Source organism: Cryptomeria japonica, unplaced genomic scaffold, assembly GCF_030272615.1.
Source record: "Cryptomeria japonica unplaced genomic scaffold, Sugi_1.0 HiC_scaffold_150, whole genome shotgun sequence".
Taxonomy (NCBI): Eukaryota; Viridiplantae; Streptophyta; class Pinopsida; order Cupressales; family Cupressaceae; genus Cryptomeria; species Cryptomeria japonica.
In genome coordinates this window covers 220,001-242,589 of record NW_026728972.1, presented here as the reverse complement: position 1 = coordinate 242,589, position 22,589 = coordinate 220,001, and the positions used below count along the sequence as shown (strand labels likewise).

At 63.2% G+C, this 22,589-nt stretch overlaps 4 non-coding genes across 4 annotated transcripts; all 4 read left to right on the top strand.

Moving 5' to 3' along the window:
* Positions 1–2,855: 2,855 nt before the first annotated feature.
* On the top strand, positions 2,856–2,974 carry LOC131866576 (5S ribosomal RNA). The gene has a single exon (XR_009365177.1). It is a non-coding gene; the product is annotated as a 5S ribosomal RNA (ribosomal RNA).
* A 5,916-nt stretch (positions 2,975–8,890) lies between these two features.
* On the top strand, positions 8,891–9,009 carry LOC131866560 (5S ribosomal RNA). The gene has a single exon (XR_009365161.1). It is a non-coding gene; the product is annotated as a 5S ribosomal RNA (ribosomal RNA).
* A 5,916-nt stretch (positions 9,010–14,925) lies between these two features.
* Positions 14,926–15,044, top strand: LOC131866559 (5S ribosomal RNA). The gene has a single exon (XR_009365160.1). It is a non-coding gene; the product is annotated as a 5S ribosomal RNA (ribosomal RNA).
* Positions 15,045–20,959: 5,915 nt separating this feature from the next.
* Positions 20,960–21,078, top strand: LOC131866558 (5S ribosomal RNA). The gene has a single exon (XR_009365159.1). It is a non-coding gene; the product is annotated as a 5S ribosomal RNA (ribosomal RNA).
* The last annotated feature ends 1,511 nt before the right edge of the window (positions 21,079–22,589 follow it).

Below are 22,589 nucleotides of genomic sequence, written 5' to 3'. Positions count from 1 at the left end.
GACTGCAGCAATGATTAGGACATCCACCCCAACTTTTGACTTCTTAAACAAGACAGGGTCTTTGAAGTTGGTGCAGTGCACACAACCAGGGGAGTCGACCCATCAAACGCAACACCTCCCCTATATAAAGCTATTTGTCCGATTCTCATACGTGTAGTCTGCAGCAGCGATTAGGACATCGACCCCAACTTCCGAATTCGTTTGCATTGACCGCACCAAAGGTGCACGCCTTGGTGTGCACCTTGGAGTGCACTTTGGTGCTCACCTCGGTGCACACTTTGGTGTGCACCTCGGTGTGCACCAAAGGTGCGCACCTTGGAGCGCACCAAAGGTGTACACTTTGGAGCGCACCACATAGGGTCTTTGAGAGGTTGGCGCAGTGCGCACACCAAGGTGGGTGTTGAGGTGCGTGCCGAGGTGGGTGGGTGCTAGGGTGCGCTCCATGGTGGGTGCCAGGGTGGGTGCGTGCTAGGGTGGATTCCAAAGAGGGTCATAGGGTGGGTGCCAAGGTGGGTTGGTGATATAGTGGGTTCAAAGGTGGGTACTAGGGTGGGTTCCAAGGTGGGTCACAAGTTGGGTGCCAGGATGCGTGGGTGTTAGGTTGGGTGCCAAGGTGGGCTCCTGCGTGGGTGGGTGCTAGGGTGGGTTTCAAGGTGGACGCGAGGGCGGGTGCCAAGGTGGGTAACAAGTTGGGTGTTAGGATGGGTGAGTGCTAGAGTGGGTGCCAAGGTGGGTGGGTGCTAAGGTGGATGCCAAGGTGGTTCACAGGGTGGGTGGGTTCTAGGGTGAGTTCCAAGGTGGGTCACAGGTTTAGTGCTAGGGTGCGTGTCAAGGCGGGTGTCGAGGTGCCTGGGTGCTAGGGTGTGGATGCCAATGTGGGTCATAGGGTGGGTACTAGGGTGGGCTGCAATGTGGGTGCCAAGGTGGGTAACATGCTCGGTTGGTTCTAAATTGGGTGTCAGGGTGGGTGTGCACCCACCTTGCCCGAGGTGGGTGCCAAGGTGCCAGTGTGGGTGGGTGCTAAGGTGGATGCCAAGGTGGGTGAGAAGGTGGGTGATAGGTTGAGTGGTAGGATGGGTGGGTGCCAAGATGGGTCACAGGGTGGGTGCAAGGGTGGGTAGGTGCTAGGGTTGGTGTCAGGGTGGGTGGGTGCTAGGTTGGGTTCCAAGGTGGGTGCGAGGGTGAGTGTCAAGGTGGGTCACAGGTTAGGTGCTAGGATGGGTGAGTGCTAGGGTGCAAAGGTGCCAGGGTGGGTGCTAGGATGGGTCGATGCTAGGGTGAGTGGCAAGGTGGGTCCACAAGTGTCAAGGTGGGTGCCGAGGTGGGTGCCAACTTGGGTTCCAAGGTGGGTGCCAAGTGGGCGACTGCTATGGTGGATGCCAAGGTGGGTCACGGGGTGGGTGCCAAGTTGCTAGGTTGTGTTCCAAGGTGGGTGCCAACGTGGCTGCTAGGGTGCGTGGGTTAAAGGGTGTGTCACAACGTGGGTGCCAGGATGGGTGCGCACCCACACTGGCCAAGACGGGTGCAAGGTTGGGTTCCAAGCCCGGTCACAGGCTGGGTGCTAGGATGGGTGGGTGCCAAGGTGGGCACCAGGGTGGGTGCACCCACCCTGGCCAAGGTGGGTCACGGGGTGGGTCCTAGGGTGGGTAACAGGGTGGGTACTAAGGTGCGTGCCAAGGTGGGTCATGGGGTGGGTGCCAAGGTGGGCACCAGGGTGGGTGTGCACCAACCCTAGCCAGGGTAGGTCACGGGGTGGTTGTCGGGGTGGGCGTCAAGGAGCCAAGGTGGGTGGCAAGTAGCCAAGTTGCGTGCCAAGGTGGGTGTCGGGGTGGGTGCCAAGGATCCAAGGTGGGTGCCAAGGAACCAAGGTGGGTGTCTGGGTGGGTGCCGAGGTGGGAGCCAGGGTGGGTCCCAAGGTGAGTGCAAAGGTGGGTGCCAGGGTCAAGGTGAGTGCCAATGTGGGTTCCAAGGTGCCAGGGTCAGGGTGAGTGCCAATGTGGGTTCAAAGGTGCTAAGTTGGGTGCGAGGTTGGGTGCGAGGGTGGGTGGGTGCCAAGGTGTGCTAGGTGGAAGCCCGGGTGGGTCGGCATCCCATGGGTGTCGAGTTGGGTGCCTGATGGGTGCTTCTTGTCAAGTTTTAGTCGTCGGGACTCATTTCGAGCCTTAGAGGTCGTTTCTTGTCCGGTTGCCCTGTCTTCGACCTGGGAACCCAATTTTGGTCCTCGGGTCCCATTTTTTTTTGTCTCGCATCCCACTTTTGGCCTGTGGCCTTTTCGGGGTCGATTCTCGTTTTGGGCATCAGAGCATGTTTCTTCTCCTAAAACCCAATATTTGTTTATTAAGTCTCGGAACACATTTTTGTTCTCGTGGACCCATCATGGGTCTTGGAACGCATTTGTGGTCCTTGGGTCCCATTTTGCATCCCGAAACTTGTGTTTTGGTGCTTGATCCCTATTTTGGGTGCCCACCTTGCACCAAGTGCGCACCCGGGGCAAACCGAGCGCCTTGGTGCACCGGGGCAAGATCGAGCGTGCACCCGAGGCGCCCCGAACATGCACCAAGGTGCACTCGGCCCACATGTGAGCGCAGGTCGTTGCGCCCGAGGTGGTGTGTGGGCACCGCGTTGCAGACGGGACACTGCACGCACACGACGCCCCGTCCAGGTGCACGCACGTAGGCCGGGCCGGGTGCACACCCGACGCCCTAGCAAGGTGCGCGCACCCGGGCAGGGCTCACACTTGGCGAACGGGGCGCACTTCGCGAGGGAGGGTGTGCACCTCGACGGGGGTGGGTGGCCGGGGTGGATTCGCACGTGGGTCGCGGTTTGCTAAGTACACACTGCGACAAGCTCATAACGGGTGCGATCATACCAGCGTTAGTGCACCGGATCCCATCAGAACTCCGCAGTTAAGCGCGCTTGGGCCGGAGTAGTACTAGGATGGGTGACCTCCCGGGAAGTCCCGGTGTTGCACCCTTTCTTAGTTTTTCGCCGGGCGTCGCAATGCTATTTGAATAAACCTTTTGCCCGTTTGCGTTCTCGTCGGGGCCGGGCCGGGCCGGGGTGCGCTGCCCGCACTACCGCGCGCGCGGGGGGCGACACCGAGCGCGCACCCGAGGCGCCCCGAGCACACAGGCCACGGTGCAACCCGGGCGTTGTGCGCGCACCCCGGTGCGCCCGAGGTGCTGCGCGCGCACCCAGGTGAAATCGGTGTGCACCTCGGCCAGTGCGCGCTCGGTCGAGTCGCGCACGTTGGCCAAGGTGCACGGTGATGTTTCTTACTCTAAGGTTCCGCACCAGACGCCCGGGACAGGTGAGCGAAGCTGGGCGGGGCCGGGTGCGCGGCCGGGGCAGGTGCACGCAGCTGGAGAGAGCTTTGGAGCACACCAGAGGTGCGCACCTTGGAGCACACTTCGGAGCGCACCAATGATGCGCTCCATTCAAAAGTTTCCTGAAAAGGCAAAAAAAGTTGAGATTATAGAATTTCCCACTTGAGAGATTGTAAAAAAAAAAAATTTAAAATGAAGGAAACGCGGGTGCCAAGGTGTGCGCGCCCGGGTGCGCAGCCCAGCCAAGGTGTGCGCACCAAGGCGCCCACCCTGGCGAAGGTGCACGCAAGGTGCGCACCCGAGGCAAACCGGACAATTAACCCAACTTTCGACTTCGCGCGCACCTGCGCACCTTGGAGCGCACTTCGGAGCGCTCCTTGTTGCGCACCAATCTTGGGCACCTCGGAGTGCACCATGGCGCCCACCAAGGTGCGCACCCGGGGCAAACCGAGCTCCGACTTCGTGCGCACCTTGGAGCGCACGAAAGGTGCGCACCATGGCGCCCACCAAGGTGCGCAGCCCAGCCAAGGCGTGCGCATCAAGGTGCGCACCCTGGCGAAGGTGCGCACCCGGGGCAAACCGAGCTCCGACTTCGTGCGCACCTTGGAGCGCACAAAGGGTGCGCAACCCAGCCAAGGTGTGCGCACCCCGGGCAAACCGAGCTCCGAATCGTGCGCACCTTGGAGCACACTTCGGAGCCCTCCTTGGTGCGCACCGATGTTGCGCACCTCGGAGCGCACCCGGGGAAAACAATGCAATTAACCCGACTTTCGACTTCGTGGGCACCTCGGAGCGCTCTCGGGTTCGCACCTCGGAGCACACCGAGGTGCGCACCTTTGATGCGCTGCCTTCACCAATTTCCAGAAAAGGCAAGAAAACATTGAGAAGGTGTGCGCACCGAGGTGCCCACCCTGGCGAAGGTGCACGCGAGGTGCGCACCCGGGGCAAACCGGGCTCCGACTTCGTGCACGCCATGCTGCGCACCTTGGAGGGCCATGGTGCGCACCTTGGAGCACACTTCGGAGCGCTCAATGGTGCCCAACCCAGCCAAGGTGCCCACCGCGGCGAAGGTGCACGCGAGGTGCGCACCCGGGGCAAACCGGGCTCCGACTTCGTGCACGCCGCACCTTGGAGCACACTTCGGAGCGCTCCTTGGTGCGCACCAGGGCGCGCAACCCAGCCGAGGTGCCCACCCCGGCGAAGGTGCACGCGGGGTGCGCACCCGAGGCAAACCGGGCTCCGACTTCGTGCACGCCATGGTGCCCACCGCGGCGAAGGTGCACGCGAGGTGCGCACCCGGGGCAAACCGGGCTCCGACTTCGTGCACGCCGCACCTTGGAGCACACTTCGGAGCGCTCCTTGGTGCGCACCAGGGCGCGCAACCCAGCCGAGGTGCCCACCCCGGCGAAGGTGCACGCGAGGTGCGCACCCGGGGCAAACCGGGCTCCGACTTCGTGCACGCCATGGTGCCCACCGCGGCGAAGGTGCACGCGAGGTGCGCACCCGGGGCAAACCGGGCTCCGACTTCGTGCACGCCGCACCTTGGAGCACACTTCGGAGCGCTCCTTGGTGCGCACCATGGTGCCCACCAGGGCGCGCAACCCCGCCGAAGGTGCACGCGAGGTGCGCACCCGGGGCAAACCGGGCTCCGACTTCGTGCACGCCGCACCTTGGAGCACACTTCGGAGCGCTCCTTGGTGCGCACCAGGGCGCGCAACCCCGCCGAAGGTGCACGCGAGGTGCGCACCCGGGGCAAACCGGGCTCCGACTTCGTGCACGCCATGGTGCGCACCAGGGTGCCCACCGCGGCGAAGGTGCGCACCCGGGGCAAACCGGGCTCCGACTTCGTGCACGCCGCACCTTGGAGCACACTTCGGAGCGCTCCTTGGTGCGCACCAGGGCGCGCAACCCAGCCGAGGTGCCCACCCCGGCGAAGGTGCACGCGAGGTGCGCACCCGGGGCAAACCGGGCTCCGACTTCGTGCACGCCATGGTGCCCACCGCGGCGAAGGTGCGCACCCGGGGCAAACCGGGCTAGGACTTCGTGCACGCCGCACCTTGGAGCACACTTCGGAGCGCTCCTTGGTGCGCACCATGGTGCCCACCAGGCCGCGCAACCCAGCCAAGGTGTGCGCACCAAGGTGCACGCGAGGTGCGCACCCGGGGCAAACCGGGGTCCGGCTTCGTGCACGCCGCACCTTGGAGCACACATCGGGGCGCTCCCGGGTTCGCACCGGCGTTGCGCACCGTGGTGGGCACCTCGGAGCGCACCGTGGTGGGCACCTCGGAGCACACCAAGGTGGGCAGCGAGGTGCGCACCTTTGATGCGATGCCTTCACTAATTTCCATAAAAGGCAAAAGAAAACGAGATTTTAAAATTTCCGTTTTGAAAGATAGTGAGAAAAAGGGAATGCTGGTGCCATCTTGAGCCCGCCCTGGTGCGCAGCCCAGCCAAGGTGTGCGCACCAAGGTGCCCACCCTGGCGAAGGTGCGCGCCCGGGCAATTAACCCAACTTCCAACTTCGCGCGCGCCAGGGTGGGAGCGCACCCAACAACCGGGCCTGGGAAGAGCCAATGCGAGAAACCCCACCAAACGCTCTGACAAAAAAAGAGGGGGCGCTCCAGTAACCCCGCTTCGGAGCGCACCCTGGGCAAACCCAGCCAGGGTGCCCACCCCGGCCAAGGTGCAGGCGAGGTGCGCACCCGGGGCAAACCGGGCTCCGACAACGTGCACGCCGCACCTTGGAGCACACTTCGTAGCGCTCCCGGGTGCGCACCTCAGAGCACACCAAGGTGGGCAGCGAGGTGCGCACCTTTGATGCGCTGCCTTCACTAATTTCCAGAAAAGGCAAAAAAAAGAGGAGATTTTAAAATTTCCGTTTTGAAAGATAGTGAAAAAAACGGAACGCGGGTGCCATCTTGAGCCCGCCCTGGTGCACAGCCCAGGTAAGGTGCCCACCCTGGCAAAGGTGCGCACCCGGGCAATTAACCCTACTTCCGACTTCGTGCGCGCCAGGGTGGCAACCGGGCCTGGGAAGAGCCAATGCGAGAAACCCCACCAAACGCTCCGACAAAAAAAGAGGCGGCGCTCCAATAACCCCGCTTCGGAGCGCAGCCGGGGCAAACCCAGCCAAGGTGCCCACCCCGACGAAGGTGCACGCGAGGTGCGCACCCGGGGCAAACCGGGCTCCGACAACGTGCACGCAGCACCTTGGAGCACACTTCGAAGCACTCCCGGGTGCCCACCGGCGTTGCGCACCGTGGTGGGCAGCGAGGTGCGCACCTTTGATGCGCTGCCTTCACTAATTTCCAGAAAAGGCAAAAAAAAATGAGATTTTAAAATTTCCGTTTTGAAAGATAGTGAAAAAAACGGAACGCGGGTGCCATCTTGAGCCCGCCCTGGTGCGCAGCCCAGGCAAGGCATGCGCACCAAGGTGCCCACCCGCGGTGCACGCCCGGGGCAAACCGGGCTCCGACTTCGTGCAGGCCGCACCTTGGAGCACACTTCGGAGCGCTCCTTGGTGCGCACCATGGTGCCCACCAGGGCGCACCCGGGGCAAACCGGGCTCCGACTTCGTGCACGCCGCACCTTGGAGCACACATCGGAGCGCTCCCAGGTTCGCACCAGCGTTGCGCACCTTTGATGCGCTGCCTTCACTAATTTCCAGAAAAGGCAAAAAAAAACGATATTTTAAAATTTCCGTTCTGAAAGATAGTGAAAAAAACGGAACGCGGGTGCCATCTTGAGCCCTTCCTGGTGCGCAGCCCAGGCAAGTTGTGCGCACCAAGGTGCCCACCCTGGCGGAGGTGCGCGCCCGGGGCAAACCGGGCTCCGACTTCGTGCACTGCATGGTGCCCACCAAGGCGCGCAACCCAGCCAAGGTGCCCACCGCAGCGAAGGTGCACGCGAGGTGCGCACCCGAGGTGCACACCCGGGGCAAACCGAGCTCCGACTTCGTGCACGCCGCACCTTGGAGCACACTTCAGAGCGCTCCTTGGTGCGCACCAGGGCGCGCAACCCAGCCAAGGTGCTCACCCCGGCGAAGGTGCACGCGAGGTGCGCACCCGGGGCAAGCCGGGCTCGGACTTCGTGCACGCCGCACCTTGGAGCACACATCGGAGCGCTCCCGGGTTCGCACCAGCATTGCGCACCTTTGATGCGCTGCCTTCACTAATTTCCAGAAAAGGCAAAAAAAAAAAAAAAACGAGATTTTAAAATTTCCGTTTTGAAAGATAGTGAAAAAAACGGAACGCGGGTGCCATCTTGAGCCCGCCCTGGTGTGCAGCCCAGGCAAGTTGTGCGCACCAAGGCACCCACCCTGGCCAAGGTGGGTCACGGGGTGGGTCCTAGGGTGGGTAACGGGGTGGGTACTAAGGTGCGTGCCAAGGTGGGTCATGGGGTGGGTGCCAAGGTGGGCACCAGGGTGGGTGTGCACCAACCCTAGCCAGGGTAGGTCACGGGGTGGTTGTCGGGGTGGGCGTCAAGGAGCCAAGGTGGGTGGCAAGTAGCCAAGTTGCGTGCCAAGGTGGGTGTCGGGGTGGGTGCCAAGGATCCAAGGTGGGTGCCAAGGAACCAAGGTGGGTGTCTGGGTGGGTGCCGAGGTGGGAGCCAGGGTGGGTCCCAAGGTGAGTGCAAAGGTGGGTGCCAGGGTCAAGGTGAGTGCCAATGTGGGTTCCAAGGTGCCAGGGTCAGGGTGAGTGCCAATGTGGGTTCAAAGGTGCTAAGTTGGGTGCGAGGTTGGGTGCGAGGGTGGGTGGGTGCCAAGGTGTGCTAGGTGGAAGCCCGGGTGGGTCGGCATCCCATGGGTGTCGAGTTGGGTGCCTGATGGGTGCTTCTTGTCAAGTTTTAGTCGTCGGGACTCATTTCGAGCCTTAGAGGTCGTTTCTTGTCCGGTTGCCCTGTCTTCGACCTGGGAACCCAATTTTGGTCCTCGGGTCCCATTTTTTTTTGTCTCGCATCCCACTTTTGGCCTGTGGCCTTTTCGGGGTCGATTCTCGTTTTGGGCATCAGAGCATGTTTCTTCTCCTAAAACCCAATATTTGTTTATTAAGTCTCGGAACACATTTTTGTTCTCGTGGACCCATCATGGGTCTTGGAACGCATTTGTGGTCCTTGGGTCCCATTTTGCATCCCGAAACTTGTGTTTTGGTGCTTGATCCCTATTTTGGGTGCCCACCTTGCACCAAGTGCGCACCCGGGGCAAACCGAGCGCCTTGGTGCACCGGGGCAAGATCGAGCGTGCACCCGAGGCGCCCCGAACATGCACCAAGGTGCACTCGGCCCACATGTGAGCGCAGGTCGTTGCGCCCGAGGTGGTGTGTGGGCACCGCGTTGCAGACGGGACACTGCACGCACACGACGCCCCGTCCAGGTGCACGCACGTAGGCCGGGCCGGGTGCACACCCGACGCCCTAGCAAGGTGCGCGCACCCGGGCAGGGCTCACACTTGGCGAACGGGGCGCACTTCGCGAGGGAGGGTGTGCACCTCGACGGGGGTGGGTGGCCGGGGTGGATTCGCACGTGGGTCGCGGTTTGCTAAGTACACACTGCGACAAGCTCATAACGGGTGCGATCATACCAGCGTTAGTGCACCGGATCCCATCAGAACTCCGCAGTTAAGCGCGCTTGGGCCGGAGTAGTACTGGGATGGGTGACCTCCCGGGAAGTCCCGGTGTTGCACCCTTTCTTAGTTTTTCGCCGGGCGTCGCAATGCTATTTGAATAAACCTTTTGCCCGTTTGCGTTCTCGTCGGGGCCGGGCCGGGCCGGGGTGCGCTGCCCGCACTACCGCGCGCGCGGGGGGCGACACCGAGCGCGCACCCGAGGCGCCCCGAGCACACAGGCCACGGTGCAACCCGGGCGTTGTGCGCGCACCCCGGTGCGCCCGAGGTGCTGCGCGCGCACCCAGGTGAAATCGGTGTGCACCTCGGCCAGTGCGCGCTCGGTCGAGTCGCGCACGTTGGCCAAGGTGCACGGTGATGTTTCTTACTCTAAGGTTCCGCACCAGACGCCCGGGACAGGTGAGCGAAGCTGGGCGGGGCCGGGTGCGCGGCCGGGGCAGGTGCACGCAGCTGGAGAGAGCTTTGGAGCACACCAGAGGTGCGCACCTTGGAGCACACTTCGGAGCGCACCAATGATGCGCTCCATTCAAAAGTTTCCTGAAAAGGCAAAAAAAGTTGAGATTATAGAATTTCCCACTTGAGAGATTGTAAAAAAAAAAAATTTAAAATGAAGGAAACGCGGGTGCCAAGGTGTGCGCGCCCGGGTGCGCAGCCCAGCCAAGGTGTGCGCACCAAGGCGCCCACCCTGGCGAAGGTGCACGCAAGGTGCGCACCCGAGGCAAACCGGACAATTAACCCAACTTTCGACTTCGCGCGCACCTGCGCACCTTGGAGCGCACTTCGGAGCGCTCCTTGGTGCGCACCAATCTTGGGCACCTCGGAGTGCACCATGGCGCCCACCAAGGTGCGCACCCGGGGCAAACCGAGCTCCGACTTCGTGCGCACCTTGGAGCGCACGAAAGGTGCGCACCATGGCGCCCACCAAGGTGCGCAGCCCAGCCAAGGCGTGCGCATCAAGGTGCGCACCCTGGCGAAGGTGCGCACCCGGGGCAAACCGAGCTCCGACTTCGTGCGCACCTTGGAGCGCACAAAGGGTGCGCAACCCAGCCAAGGTGTGCGCACCCCGGGCAAACCGAGCTCCGAATCGTGCGCACCTTGGAGCACACTTCGGAGCCCTCCTTGGTGCGCACCGATGTTGCGCACCTCGGAGCGCACCCGGGGAAAACAATGCAATTAACCCGACTTTCGACTTCGTGGGCACCTCGGAGCGCTCTCGGGTTCGCACCTCGGAGCACACCGAGGTGCGCACCTTTGATGCGCTGCCTTCACCAATTTCCAGAAAAGGCAAGAAAACATTGAGAAGGTGTGCGCACCGAGGTGCCCACCCTGGCGAAGGTGCACGCGAGGTGCGCACCCGGGGCAAACCGGGCTCCGACTTCGTGCACGCCATGCTGCGCACCTTGGAGGGCCATGGTGCGCACCTTGGAGCACACTTCGGAGCGCTCAATGGTGCCCAACCCAGCCAAGGTGCCCACCGCGGCGAAGGTGCACGCGAGGTGCGCACCCGGGGCAAACCGGGCTCCGACTTCGTGCACGCCGCACCTTGGAGCACACTTCGGAGCGCTCCTTGGTGCGCACCAGGGCGCGCAACCCAGCCGAGGTGCCCACCCCGGCGAAGGTGCACGCGGGGTGCGCACCCGGGGCAAACCGGGCTCCGACTTCGTGCACGCCATGGTGCCCACCGCGGCGAAGGTGCACGCGAGGTGCGCACCCGGGGCAAACCGGGCTCCGACTTCGTGCACGCCGCACCTTGGAGCACACTTCGGAGCGCTCCTTGGTGCGCACCAGGGCGCGCAACCCAGCCGAGGTGCCCACCCCGGCGAAGGTGCACGCGAGGTGCGCACCCGGGGCAAACCGGGCTCCGACTTCGTGCACGCCATGGTGCCCACCGCGGCGAAGGTGCACGCGAGGTGCGCACCCGGGGCAAACCGGGCTCCGACTTCGTGCACGCCGCACCTTGGAGCACACTTCGGAGCGCTCCTTGGTGCGCACCATGGTGCCCACCAGGGCGCGCAACCCCGCCGAAGGTGCACGCGAGGTGCGCACCCGGGGCAAACCGGGCTCCGACTTCGTGCACGCCGCACCTTGGAGCACACTTCGGAGCGCTCCTTGGTGCGCACCAGGGCGCGCAACCCCGCCGAAGGTGCACGCGAGGTGCGCACCCGGGGCAAACCGGGCTCCGACTTCGTGCACGCCATGGTGCGCACCAGGGTGCCCACCGCGGCGAAGGTGCGCACCCGGGGCAAACCGGGCTCCGACTTCGTGCACGCCGCACCTTGGAGCACACTTCGGAGCGCTCCTTGGTGCGCACCAGGGCGCGCAACCCAGCCGAGGTGCCCACCCCGGCGAAGGTGCACGCGAGGTGCGCACCCGGGGCAAACCGGGCTCCGACTTCGTGCACGCCATGGTGCCCACCGCGGCGAAGGTGCGCACCCGGGGCAAACCGGGCTAGGACTTCGTGCACGCCGCACCTTGGAGCACACTTCGGAGCGCTCCTTGGTGCGCACCATGGTGCCCACCAGGCCGCGCAACCCAGCCAAGGTGTGCGCACCAAGGTGCACGCGAGGTGCGCACCCGGGGCAAACCGGGGTCCGGCTTCGTGCACGCCGCACCTTGGAGCACACATCGGGGCGCTCCCGGGTTCGCACCGGCGTTGCGCACCGTGGTGGGCACCTCGGAGCGCACCGTGGTGGGCACCTCGGAGCACACCAAGGTGGGCAGCGAGGTGCGCACCTTTGATGCGATGCCTTCACTAATTTCCATAAAAGGCAAAAAAAAACGAGATTTTAAAATTTCCGTTTTGAAAGATAGTGAGAAAAAGGGAATGCTGGTGCCATCTTGAGCCCGCCCTGGTGCGCAGCCCAGCCAAGGTGTGCGCACCAAGGTGCCCACCCTGGCGAAGGTGCGCGCCCGGGCAATTAACCCAACTTCCAACTTCGCGCGCGCCAGGGTGGGAGCGCACCCAACAACCGGGCCTGGGAAGAGCCAATGCGAGAAACCCCACCAAACGCTCTGACAAAAAAAGAGGGGGCGCTCCAGTAACCCCGCTTCGGAGCGCACCCTGGGCAAACCCAGCCAGGGTGCCCACCCCGGCCAAGGTGCAGGCGAGGTGCGCACCCGGGGCAAACCGGGCTCCGACAACGTGCACGCCGCACCTTGGAGCACACTTCGTAGCGCTCCCGGGTGCGCACCTCAGAGCACACCAAGGTGGGCAGCGAGGTGCGCACCTTTGATGCGCTGCCTTCACTAATTTCCAGAAAAGGCAAAAAAAAGAGGAGATTTTAAAATTTCCGTTTTGAAAGATAGTGAAAAAAACGGAACGCGGGTGCCATCTTGAGCCCGCCCTGGTGCACAGCCCAGGTAAGGTGCCCACCCTGGCAAAGGTGCGCACCCGGGCAATTAACCCTACTTCCGACTTCGTGCGCGCCAGGGTGGCAACCGGGCCTGGGAAGAGCCAATGCGAGAAACCCCACCAAACGCTCCGACAAAAAAAGAGGCGGCGCTCCAATAACCCCGCTTCGGAGCGCAGCCGGGGCAAACCCAGCCAAGGTGCCCACCCCGACGAAGGTGCACGCGAGGTGCGCACCCGGGGCAAACCGGGCTCCGACAACGTGCACGCAGCACCTTGGAGCACACTTCGAAGCACTCCCGGGTGCCCACCGGCGTTGCGCACCGTGGTGGGCAGCGAGGTGCGCACCTTTGATGCGCTGCCTTCACTAATTTCCAGAAAAGGCAAAAAAAAATGAGATTTTAAAATTTCCGTTTTGAAAGATAGTGAAAAAAACGGAACGCGGGTGCCATCTTGAGCCCGCCCTGGTGCGCAGCCCAGGCAAGGCATGCGCACCAAGGTGCCCACCCGCGGTGCACGCCCGGGGCAAACCGGGCTCCGACTTCGTGCAGGCCGCACCTTGGAGCACACTTCGGAGCGCTCCTTGGTGCACACCATGGTGCCCACCAGGGCGCACCCGGGGCAAACCGGGCTCCGACTTCGTGCACGCCGCACCTTGGAGCACACATCGGAGCGCTCCCAGGTTCGCACCAGCGTTGCGCACCTTTGATGCGCTGCCTTCACTAATTTCCAGAAAAGGCAAAAAAAAACGATATTTTAAAATTTCCGTTCTGAAAGATAGTGAAAAAAACGGAACGCGGGTGCCATCTTGAGCCCTTCCTGGTGCGCAGCCCAGGCAAGTTGTGCGCACCAAGGTGCCCACCCTGGCGGAGGTGCGCGCCCGGGGCAAACCGGGCTCCGACTTCGTGCACTGCATGGTGCCCACCAAGGCGCGCAACCCAGCCAAGGTGCCCACCGCAGCGAAGGTGCACGCGAGGTGCGCACCCGAGGTGCACACCCGGGGCAAACCGAGCTCCGACTTCGTGCACGCCGCACCTTGGAGCACACTTCAGAGCGCTCCTTGGTGCGCACCAGGGCGCGCAACCCAGCCAAGGTGCTCACCCCGGCGAAGGTGCACGCGAGGTGCGCACCCGGGGCAAGCCGGGCTCGGACTTCGTGCACGCCGCACCTTGGAGCACACATCGGAGCGCTCCCGGGTTCGCACCAGCATTGCGCACCTTTGATGCGCTGCCTTCACTAATTTCCAGAAAAGGCAAAAAAAAAAAAAAAACGAGATTTTAAAATTTCCGTTTTGAAAGATAGTGAAAAAAACGGAACGCGGGTGCCATCTTGAGCCCGCCCTGGTGTGCAGCCCAGGCAAGTTGTGCGCACCAAGGCACCCACCCTGGCCAAGGTGGGTCACGGGGTGGGTCCTAGGGTGGGTAACGGGGTGGGTACTAAGGTGCGTGCCAAGGTGGGTCATGGGGTGGGTGCCAAGGTGGGCACCAGGGTGGGTGTGCACCAACCCTAGCCAGGGTAGGTCACGGGGTGGTTGTCGGGGTGGGCGTCAAGGAGCCAAGGTGGGTGGCAAGTAGCCAAGTTGCGTGCCAAGGTGGGTGTCGGGGTGGGTGCCAAGGATCCAAGGTGGGTGCCAAGGAACCAAGGTGGGTGTCTGGGTGGGTGCCGAGGTGGGAGCCAGGGTGGGTCCCAAGGTGAGTGCAAAGGTGGGTGCCAGGGTCAAGGTGAGTGCCAATGTGGGTTCCAAGGTGCCAGGGTCAGGGTGAGTGCCAATGTGGGTTCAAAGGTGCTAAGTTGGGTGCGAGGTTGGGTGCGAGGGTGGGTGGGTGCCAAGGTGTGCTAGGTGGAAGCCCGGGTGGGTCGGCATCCCATGGGTGTCGAGTTGGGTGCCTGATGGGTGCTTCTTGTCAAGTTTTAGTCGTCGGGACTCATTTCGAGCCTTAGAGGTCGTTTCTTGTCCGGTTGCCCTGTCTTCGACCTGGGAACCCAATTTTGGTCCTCGGGTCCCATTTTTTTTTGTCTCGCATCCCACTTTTGGCCTGTGGCCTTTTCGGGGTCGATTCTCGTTTTGGGCATCAGAGCATGTTTCTTCTCCTAAAACCCAATATTTGTTTATTAAGTCTCGGAACACATTTTTGTTCTCGTGGACCCATCATGGGTCTTGGAACGCATTTGTGGTCCTTGGGTCCCATTTTGCATCCCGAAACTTGTGTTTTGGTGCTTGATCCCTATTTTGGGTGCCCACCTTGCACCAAGTGCGCACCCGGGGCAAACCGAGCGCCTTGGTGCACCGGGGCAAGATCGAGCGTGCACCCGAGGCGCCCCGAACATGCACCAAGGTGCACTCGGCCCACATGTGAGCGCAGGTCGTTGCGCCCGAGGTGGTGTGTGGGCACCGCGTTGCAGACGGGACACTGCACGCACACGACGCCCCGTCCAGGTGCACGCACGTAGGCCGGGCCGGGTGCACACCCGACGCCCTAGCAAGGTGCGCGCACCCGGGCAGGGCTCACACTTGGCGAACGGGGCGCACTTCGCGAGGGAGGGTGTGCACCTCGACGGGGGTGGGTGGCCGGGGTGGATTCGCACGTGGGTCGCGGTTTGCTAAGTACACACTGCGACAAGCTCATAACGGGTGCGATCATACCAGCGTTAGTGCACCGGATCCCATCAGAACTCCGCAGTTAAGCGCGCTTGGGCCGGAGTAGTACTGGGATGGGTGACCTCCCGGGAAGTCCCGGTGTTGCACCCTTTCTTAGTTTTTCGCCGGGCGTCGCAATGCTATTTGAATAAACCTTTTGCCCGTTTGCGTTCTCGTCGGGGCCGGGCCGGGCCGGGGTGCGCTGCCCGCACTACCGCGCGCGCGGGGGCGACACCGAGCGCGCACCCGAGGCGCCCCGAGCACACAGGCCACGGTGCAACCCGGGCGTTGTGCGCGCACCCCGGTGCGCCCGAGGTGCTGCGCGCGCACCCAGGTGAAATCGGTGTGCACCTCGGCCAGTGCGCGCTCGGTCGAGTCGCGCACGTTGGCCAAGGTGCACGGTGATGTTTCTTACTCTAAGGTTCCGCACCAGACGCCCGGGACAGGTGAGCGAAGCTGGGCGGGGCCGGGTGCGCGGCCGGGGCAGGTGCACGCAGCTGGAGAGAGCTTTGGAGCACACCAGAGGTGCGCACCTTGGAGCACACTTCGGAGCGCACCAATGATGCGCTCCATTCAAAAGTTTCCTGAAAAGGCAAAAAAAGTTGAGATTATAGAATTTCCCACTTGAGAGATTGTAAAAAAAAAAAATTTAAAATGAAGGAAACGCGGGTGCCAAGGTGTGCGCGCCCGGGTGCGCAGCCCAGCCAAGGTGTGCGCACCAAGGCGCCCACCCTGGCGAAGGTGCACGCAAGGTGCGCACCCGAGGCAAACCGGACAATTAACCCAACTTTCGACTTCGCGCGCACCTGCGCACCTTGGAGCGCACTTCGGAGCGCTCCTTGGTGCGCACCAATCTTGGGCACCTCGGAGTGCACCATGGCGCCCACCAAGGTGCGCACCCGGGGCAAACCGAGCTCCGACTTCGTGCGCACCTTGGAGCGCACGAAAGGTGCGCACCATGGCGCCCACCAAGGTGCGCAGCCCAGCCAAGGCGTGCGCATCAAGGTGCGCACCCTGGCGAAGGTGCGCACCCGGGGCAAACCGAGCTCCGACTTCGTGCGCACCTTGGAGCGCACAAAGGGTGCGCAACCCAGCCAAGGTGTGCGCACCCCGGGCAAACCGAGCTCCGAATCGTGCGCACCTTGGAGCACACTTCGGAGCCCTCCTTGGTGCGCACCGATGTTGCGCACCTCGGAGCGCACCCGGGGAAAACAATGCAATTAACCCGACTTTCGACTTCGTGGGCACCTCGGAGCGCTCTCGGGTTCGCACCTCGGAGCACACCGAGGTGCGCACCTTTGATGCGCTGCCTTCACCAATTTCCAGAAAAGGCAAGAAAACATTGAGAAGGTGTGCGCACCGAGGTGCCCACCCTGGCGAAGGTGCACGCGAGGTGCGCACCCGGGGCAAACCGGGCTCCGACTTCGTGCACGCCATGCTGCGCACCTTGGAGGGCCATGGTGCGCACCTTGGAGCACACTTCGGAGCGCTCAATGGTGCCCAACCCAGCCAAGGTGCCCACCGCGGCGAAGGTGCACGCGAGGTGCGCACCCGGGGCAAACCGGGCTCCGACTTCGTGCACGCCGCACCTTGGAGCACACTTCGGAGCGCTCCTTGGTGCGCACCAGGGCGCGCAACCCAGCCGAGGTGCCCACCCCGGCGAAGGTGCACGCGGGGTGCGCACCCGGGGCAAACCGGGCTCCGACTTCGTGCACGCCATGGTGCCCACCGCGGCGAAGGTGCACGCGAGGTGCGCACCCGGGGCAAACCGGGCTCCGACTTCGTGCACGCCGCACCTTGGAGCACACTTCGGAGCGCTCCTTGGTGCGCACCAGGGCGCGCAACCCAGCCGAGGTGCCCACCCCGGCGAAGGTGCACGCGAGGTGCGCACCCGGGGCAAACCGGGCTCCGACTTCGTGCACGCCATGGTGCCCACCGCGGCGAAGGTGCACGCGAGGTGCGCACCCGGGGCAAACCGGGCTCCGACTTCGTGCACGCCGCACCTTGGAGCACACTTCGGAGCGCTCCTTGGTGCGCACCATGGTGCCCACCAGGGCGCGCAACCCCGCCGAAGGTGCACGCGAGGTGCGCACCCGGGGCAAACCGGGCTCCGACTTCGTGCACGCCGCACCTTGGAGCACACTTCGGAGCGCTCCTTGGTGCGCACCAGGGCGCGCAACCCCGCCGAAGGTGCACGCGAGGTGCGCACCCGGGGCAAACCGGGCTCCGACTTCGTGCACGCCATGGTGCGCACCAGGGTGCCCACCGCGGCGAAGGTGCGCACCCGGGGCAAACCGGGCTCCGACTTCGTGCACGCCGCACCTTGGAGCACACTTCGGAGCGCTCCTTGGTGCGCACCAGGGCGCGCAACCCAGCCGAGGTGCCCACCCCGGCGAAGGTGCACGCGAGGTGCGCACCCGGGGCAAACCGGGCTCCGACTTCGTGCACGCCATGGTGCCCACCGCGGCGAAGGTGCGCACCCGGGGCAAACCGGGCTAGGACTTCGTGCACGCCGCACCTTGGAGCACACTTCGGAGCGCTCCTTGGTGCGCACCATGGTGCCCACCAGGCCGCGCAACCCAGCCAAGGTGTGCGCACCAAGGTGCACGCGAGGTGCGCACCCGGGGCAAACCGGGGTCCGGCTTCGTGCACGCCGCACCTTGGAGCACACATCGGGGCGCTCCCGGGTTCGCACCGGCGTTGCGCACCGTGGTGGGCACCTCGGAGCGCACCGTGGTGGGCACCTCGGAGCACACCAAGGTGGGCAGCGAGGTGCGCACCTTTGATGCGATGCCTTCACTAATTTCCATAAAAGGCAAAAAAAAACGAGATTTTAAAATTTCCGTTTTGAAAGATAGTGAGAAAAAGGGAATGCTGGTGCCATCTTGAGCCCGCCCTGGTGCGCAACCCAGCCAAGGTGTGCGCACCAAGGTGCCCACCCTGGCGAAGGTGCGCGCCCGGGCAATTAACCCAACTTCCAACTTCGCGCGCGCCAGGGTGGGAGCGCACCCAACAACCGGGCCTGGGAAGAGCCAATGCGAGAAACCCCACCAAACGCTCTGACAAAAAAAGAGGGGGCGCTCCAGTAACCCCGCTTCGGAGCGCACCCTGGGCAAACCCAGCCAGGGTGCCCACCCCGGCCAAGGTGCAGGCGAGGTGCGCACCCGGGGCAAACCGGGCTCCGACAACGTGCACGCCGCACCTTGGAGCACACTTCGTAGCGCTCCCGGGTGCGCACCTCAGAGCACACCAAGGTGGGCAGCGAGGTGCGCACCTTTGATGCGCTGCCTTCACTAATTTCCAGAAAAGGCAAAAAAAAGAGGAGATTTTAAAATTTCCGTTTTGAAAGATAGTGAAAAAAACGGAACGCGGGTGCCATCTTGAGCCCGCCCTGGTGCACAGCCCAGGTAAGGTGCCCACCCTGGCAAAGGTGCGCACCCGGGCAATTAACCCTACTTCCGACTTCGTGCGCGCCAGGGTGGCAACCGGGCCTGGGAAGAGCCAATGCGAGAAACCCCACCAAACGCTCCGACAAAAAAAGAGGCGGCGCTCCAATAACCCCGCTTCGGAGCGCAGCCGGGGCAAACCCAGCCAAGGTGCCCACCCCGACGAAGGTGCACGCGAGGTGCGCACCCGGGGCAAACCGGGCTCCGACAACGTGCACGCAGCACCTTGGAGCACACTTCGAAGCACTCCCGGGTGCCCACCGGCGTTGCGCACCGTGGTGGGCAGCGAGGTGCGCACCTTTGATGCGCTGCCTTCACTAATTTCCAGAAAAGGCAAAAAAAAATGAGATTTTAAAATTTCCGTTTTGAAAGATAGTGAAAAAAACGGAACGCGGGTGCCATCTTGAGCCCGCCCTGGTGCGCAGCCCAGGCAAGGCATGCGCACCAAGGTGCCCACCCGCGGTGCACGCCTGGGGCAAACCGGGCTCCGACTTCGTGCAGGCCGCACCTTGGAGCACACTTCGGAGCGCTCCTTGGTGCGCACCATGGTGCCCACCAGGGCGCACCCGGGGCAAACCGGGCTCCGACTTCGTGCACGCCGCACCTTGGAGCACACATCGGAGCGCTCCCAGGTTCGCACCAGCGTTGCGCACCTTTGATGCGCTGCCTTCACTAATTTCCAGAAAAGGCAAAAAAAAACGATATTTTAAAATTTCCGTTCTGAAAGATAGTGAAAAAAACGGAACGCGGGTGCCATCTTGAGCCCTTCCTGGTGCGCAGCCCAGGCAAGTTGTGCGCACCAAGGTGCCCACCCTGGCGGAGGTGCGCGCCCGGGGCAAACCGGGCTCCGACTTCGTGCACTGCATGGTGCCCACCAAGGCGCGCAACCCAGCCAAGGTGCCCACCGCAGCGAAGGTGCACGCGAGGTGCGCACCCGAGGTGCACACCCGGGGCAAACCGAGCTCCGACTTCGTGCACGCCGCACCTTGGAGCACACTTCAGAGCGCTCCTTGGTGCGCACCAGGGCGCGCAACCCAGCCAAGGTGCTCACCCCGGCGAAGGTGCACGCGAGGTGCGCACCCGGGGCAAGCCGGGCTCGGACTTCGTGCACGCCGCACCTTGGAGCACACATCGGAGCGCTCCCGGGTTCGCACCAGCATTGCGCACCTTTGATGCGCTGCCTTCACTAATTTCCAGAAAAGGCAAAAAAAAAAAAAAAACGAGATTTTAAAATTTCCGTTTTGAAAGATAGTGAAAAAAACGGAACGCGGGTGCCATCTTGAGCCCGCCCTGGTGTGCAGCCCAGGCAAGTTGTGCGCACCAAGGCACCCACCCTGGCCAAGGTGGGTCACGGGGTGGGTCCTAGGGTGGGTAACGGGGTGGGTACTAAGGTGCGTGCCAAGGTGGGTCATGGGGTGGGTGCCAAGGTGGGCACCAGGGTGGGTGTGCACCAACCCTAGCCAGGGTAGGTCACGGGGTGGTTGTCGGGGTGGGCGTCAAGGAGCCAAGGTGGGTGGCAAGTAGCCAAGTTGCGTGCCAAGGTGGGTGTCGGGGTGGGTGCCAAGGATCCAAGGTGGGTGCCAAGGAACCAAGGTGGGTGTCTGGGTGGGTGCCGAGGTGGGAGCCAGGGTGGGTCCCAAGGTGAGTGCAAAGGTGGGTGCCAGGGTCAAGGTGAGTGCCAATGTGGGTTCCAAGGTGCCAGGGTCAGGGTGAGTGCCAATGTGGGTTCAAAGGTGCTAAGTTGGGTGCGAGGTTGGGTGCGAGGGTGGGTGGGTGCCAAGGTGTGCTAGGTGGAAGCCCGGGTGGGTCGGCATCCCATGGGTGTCGAGTTGGGTGCCTGATGGGTGCTTCTTGTCAAGTTTTAGTCGTCGGGACTCATTTCGAGCCTTAGAGGTCGTTTCTTGTCCGGTTGCCCTGTCTTCGACCTGGGAACCCAATTTTGGTCCTCGGGTCCCATTTTTTTTTGTCTCGCATCCCACTTTTGGCCTGTGGCCTTTTCGGGGTCGATTCTCGTTTTGGGCATCAGAGCATGTTTCTTCTCCTAAAACCCAATATTTGTTTATTAAGTCTCGGAACACATTTTTGTTCTCGTGGACCCATCATGGGTCTTGGAACGCATTTGTGGTCCTTGGGTCCCATTTTGCATCCCGAAACTTGTGTTTTGGTGCTTGATCCCTATTTTGGGTGCCCACCTTGCACCAAGTGCGCACCCGGGGCAAACCGAGCGCCTTGGTGCACCGGGGCAAGATCGAGCGTGCACCCGAGGCGCCCCGAACATGCACCAAGGTGCACTCGGCCCACATGTGAGCGCAGGTCGTTGCGCCCGAGGTGGTGTGTGGGCACCGCGTTGCAGACGGGACACTGCACGCACACGACGCCCCGTCCAGGTGCACGCACGTAGGCCGGGCCGGGTGCACACCCGACGCCCTAGCAAGGTGCGCGCACCCGGGCAGGGCTCACACTTGGCGAACGGGGCGCACTTCGCGAGGGAGGGTGTGCACCTCGACGGGGGTGGGTGGCCGGGGTGGATTCGCACGTGGGTCGCGGTTTGCTAAGTACACACTGCGACAAGCTCATAACGGGTGCGATCATACCAGCGTTAGTGCACCGGATCCCATCAGAACTCCGCAGTTAAGCGCGCTTGGGCCGGAGTAGTACTGGGATGGGTGACCTCCCGGGAAGTCCCGGTGTTGCACCCTTTTTTAGTTTTTCGCCGGGCGTCGCAATGCTATTTGAATAAACCTTTTGCCCGTTTGCGTTCTCGTCGGGGCCGGGCCGGGCCGGGGTGCGCTGCCCGCACTACCGCGCGCGCGGGGGCGACACCGAGCGCGCACCCGAGGCGCCCCGAGCACACAGGCCACGGTGCAACCCGGGCGTTGTGCGCGCACCCCGGTGCGCCCGAGGTGCTGCGCGCGCACCCAGGTGAAATCGGTGTGCACCTCGGCCAGTGCGCGCTCGGTCGAGTCGCGCACGTTGGCCAAGGTGCACGGTGATGTTTCTTACTCTAAGGTTCCGCACCAGACGCCCGGGACAGGTGAGCGAAGCTGGGCGGGGCCGGGTGCGCGGCCGGGGCAGGTGCACGCAGCTAGAGAGAGCTTTGGAGCACACCAGAGGTGCGCACCTTGGAGCACACTTCGGAGCGCACCAATGATGCGCTCCATTCAAAAGTTTCCTGAAAAGGCAAAAAAAGTTGAGATTATAGAATTTCCCACTTGAGAGATTGTAAAAAAAAAAAATTTAAAATGAAGGAAACGCGGGTGCCAAGGTGTGCGCGCCCGGGTGCGCAGCCCAGCCAAGGTGTGCGCACCAAGGCGCCCACCCTGGCGAAGGTGCACGCAAGGTGCGCACCCGAGGCAAACCGGACAATTAACCCAACTTTCGACTTCGCGCGCACCTGCGCACCTTGGAGCGCACTTCGGAGCGCTCCTTGGTGCGCACCAATCTTGGGCACCTCGGAGTGCACCATGGCGCCCACCAAGGTGCGCACCCGGGGCAAACCGAGCTCCGACTTCGTGCGCACCTTGGAGCGCACGAAAGGTGCGCACCATGGCGCCCACCAAGGTGCGCAGCCCAGCCAAGGCGTGCGCATCAAGGTGCGCACCCTGGCGAAGGTGCGCACCCGGGGCAAACCGAGCTCCGACTTCGTGCGCACCTTGGAGCGCACAAAGGGTGCGCAACCCAGCCAAGGTGTGCGCACCCCGGGCAAACCGAGCTCCGAATCGTGCGCACCTTGGAGCACACTTCGGAGCCCTCCTTGGTGCGCACCGATGTTGCGCACCTCGGAGCGCACCCGGGGAAAACAATGCAATTAACCCGACTTTCGACTTCGTGGGCACCTCGGAGCGCTCTCGGGTTCGCACCTCGGAGCACACCGAGGTGCGCACCTTTGATGCGCTGCCTTCACCAATTTCCAGAAAAGGCAAGAAAACATTGAGAAGGTGTGCGCACCGAGGTGCCCACCCTGGCGAAGGTGCACGCGAGGTGCGCACCCGGGGCAAACCGGGCTCCGACTTCGTGCACGCCATGCTGCGCACCTTGGAGGGCCATGGTGCGCACCTTGGAGCACACTTCGGAGCGCTCAATGGTGCCCAACCCAGCCAAGGTGCCCACCGCGGCGAAGGTGCACGCGAGGTGCGCACCCGGGGCAAACCGGGCTCCGACTTCGTGCACGCCGCACCTTGGAGCACACTTCGGAGCGCTCCTTGGTGCG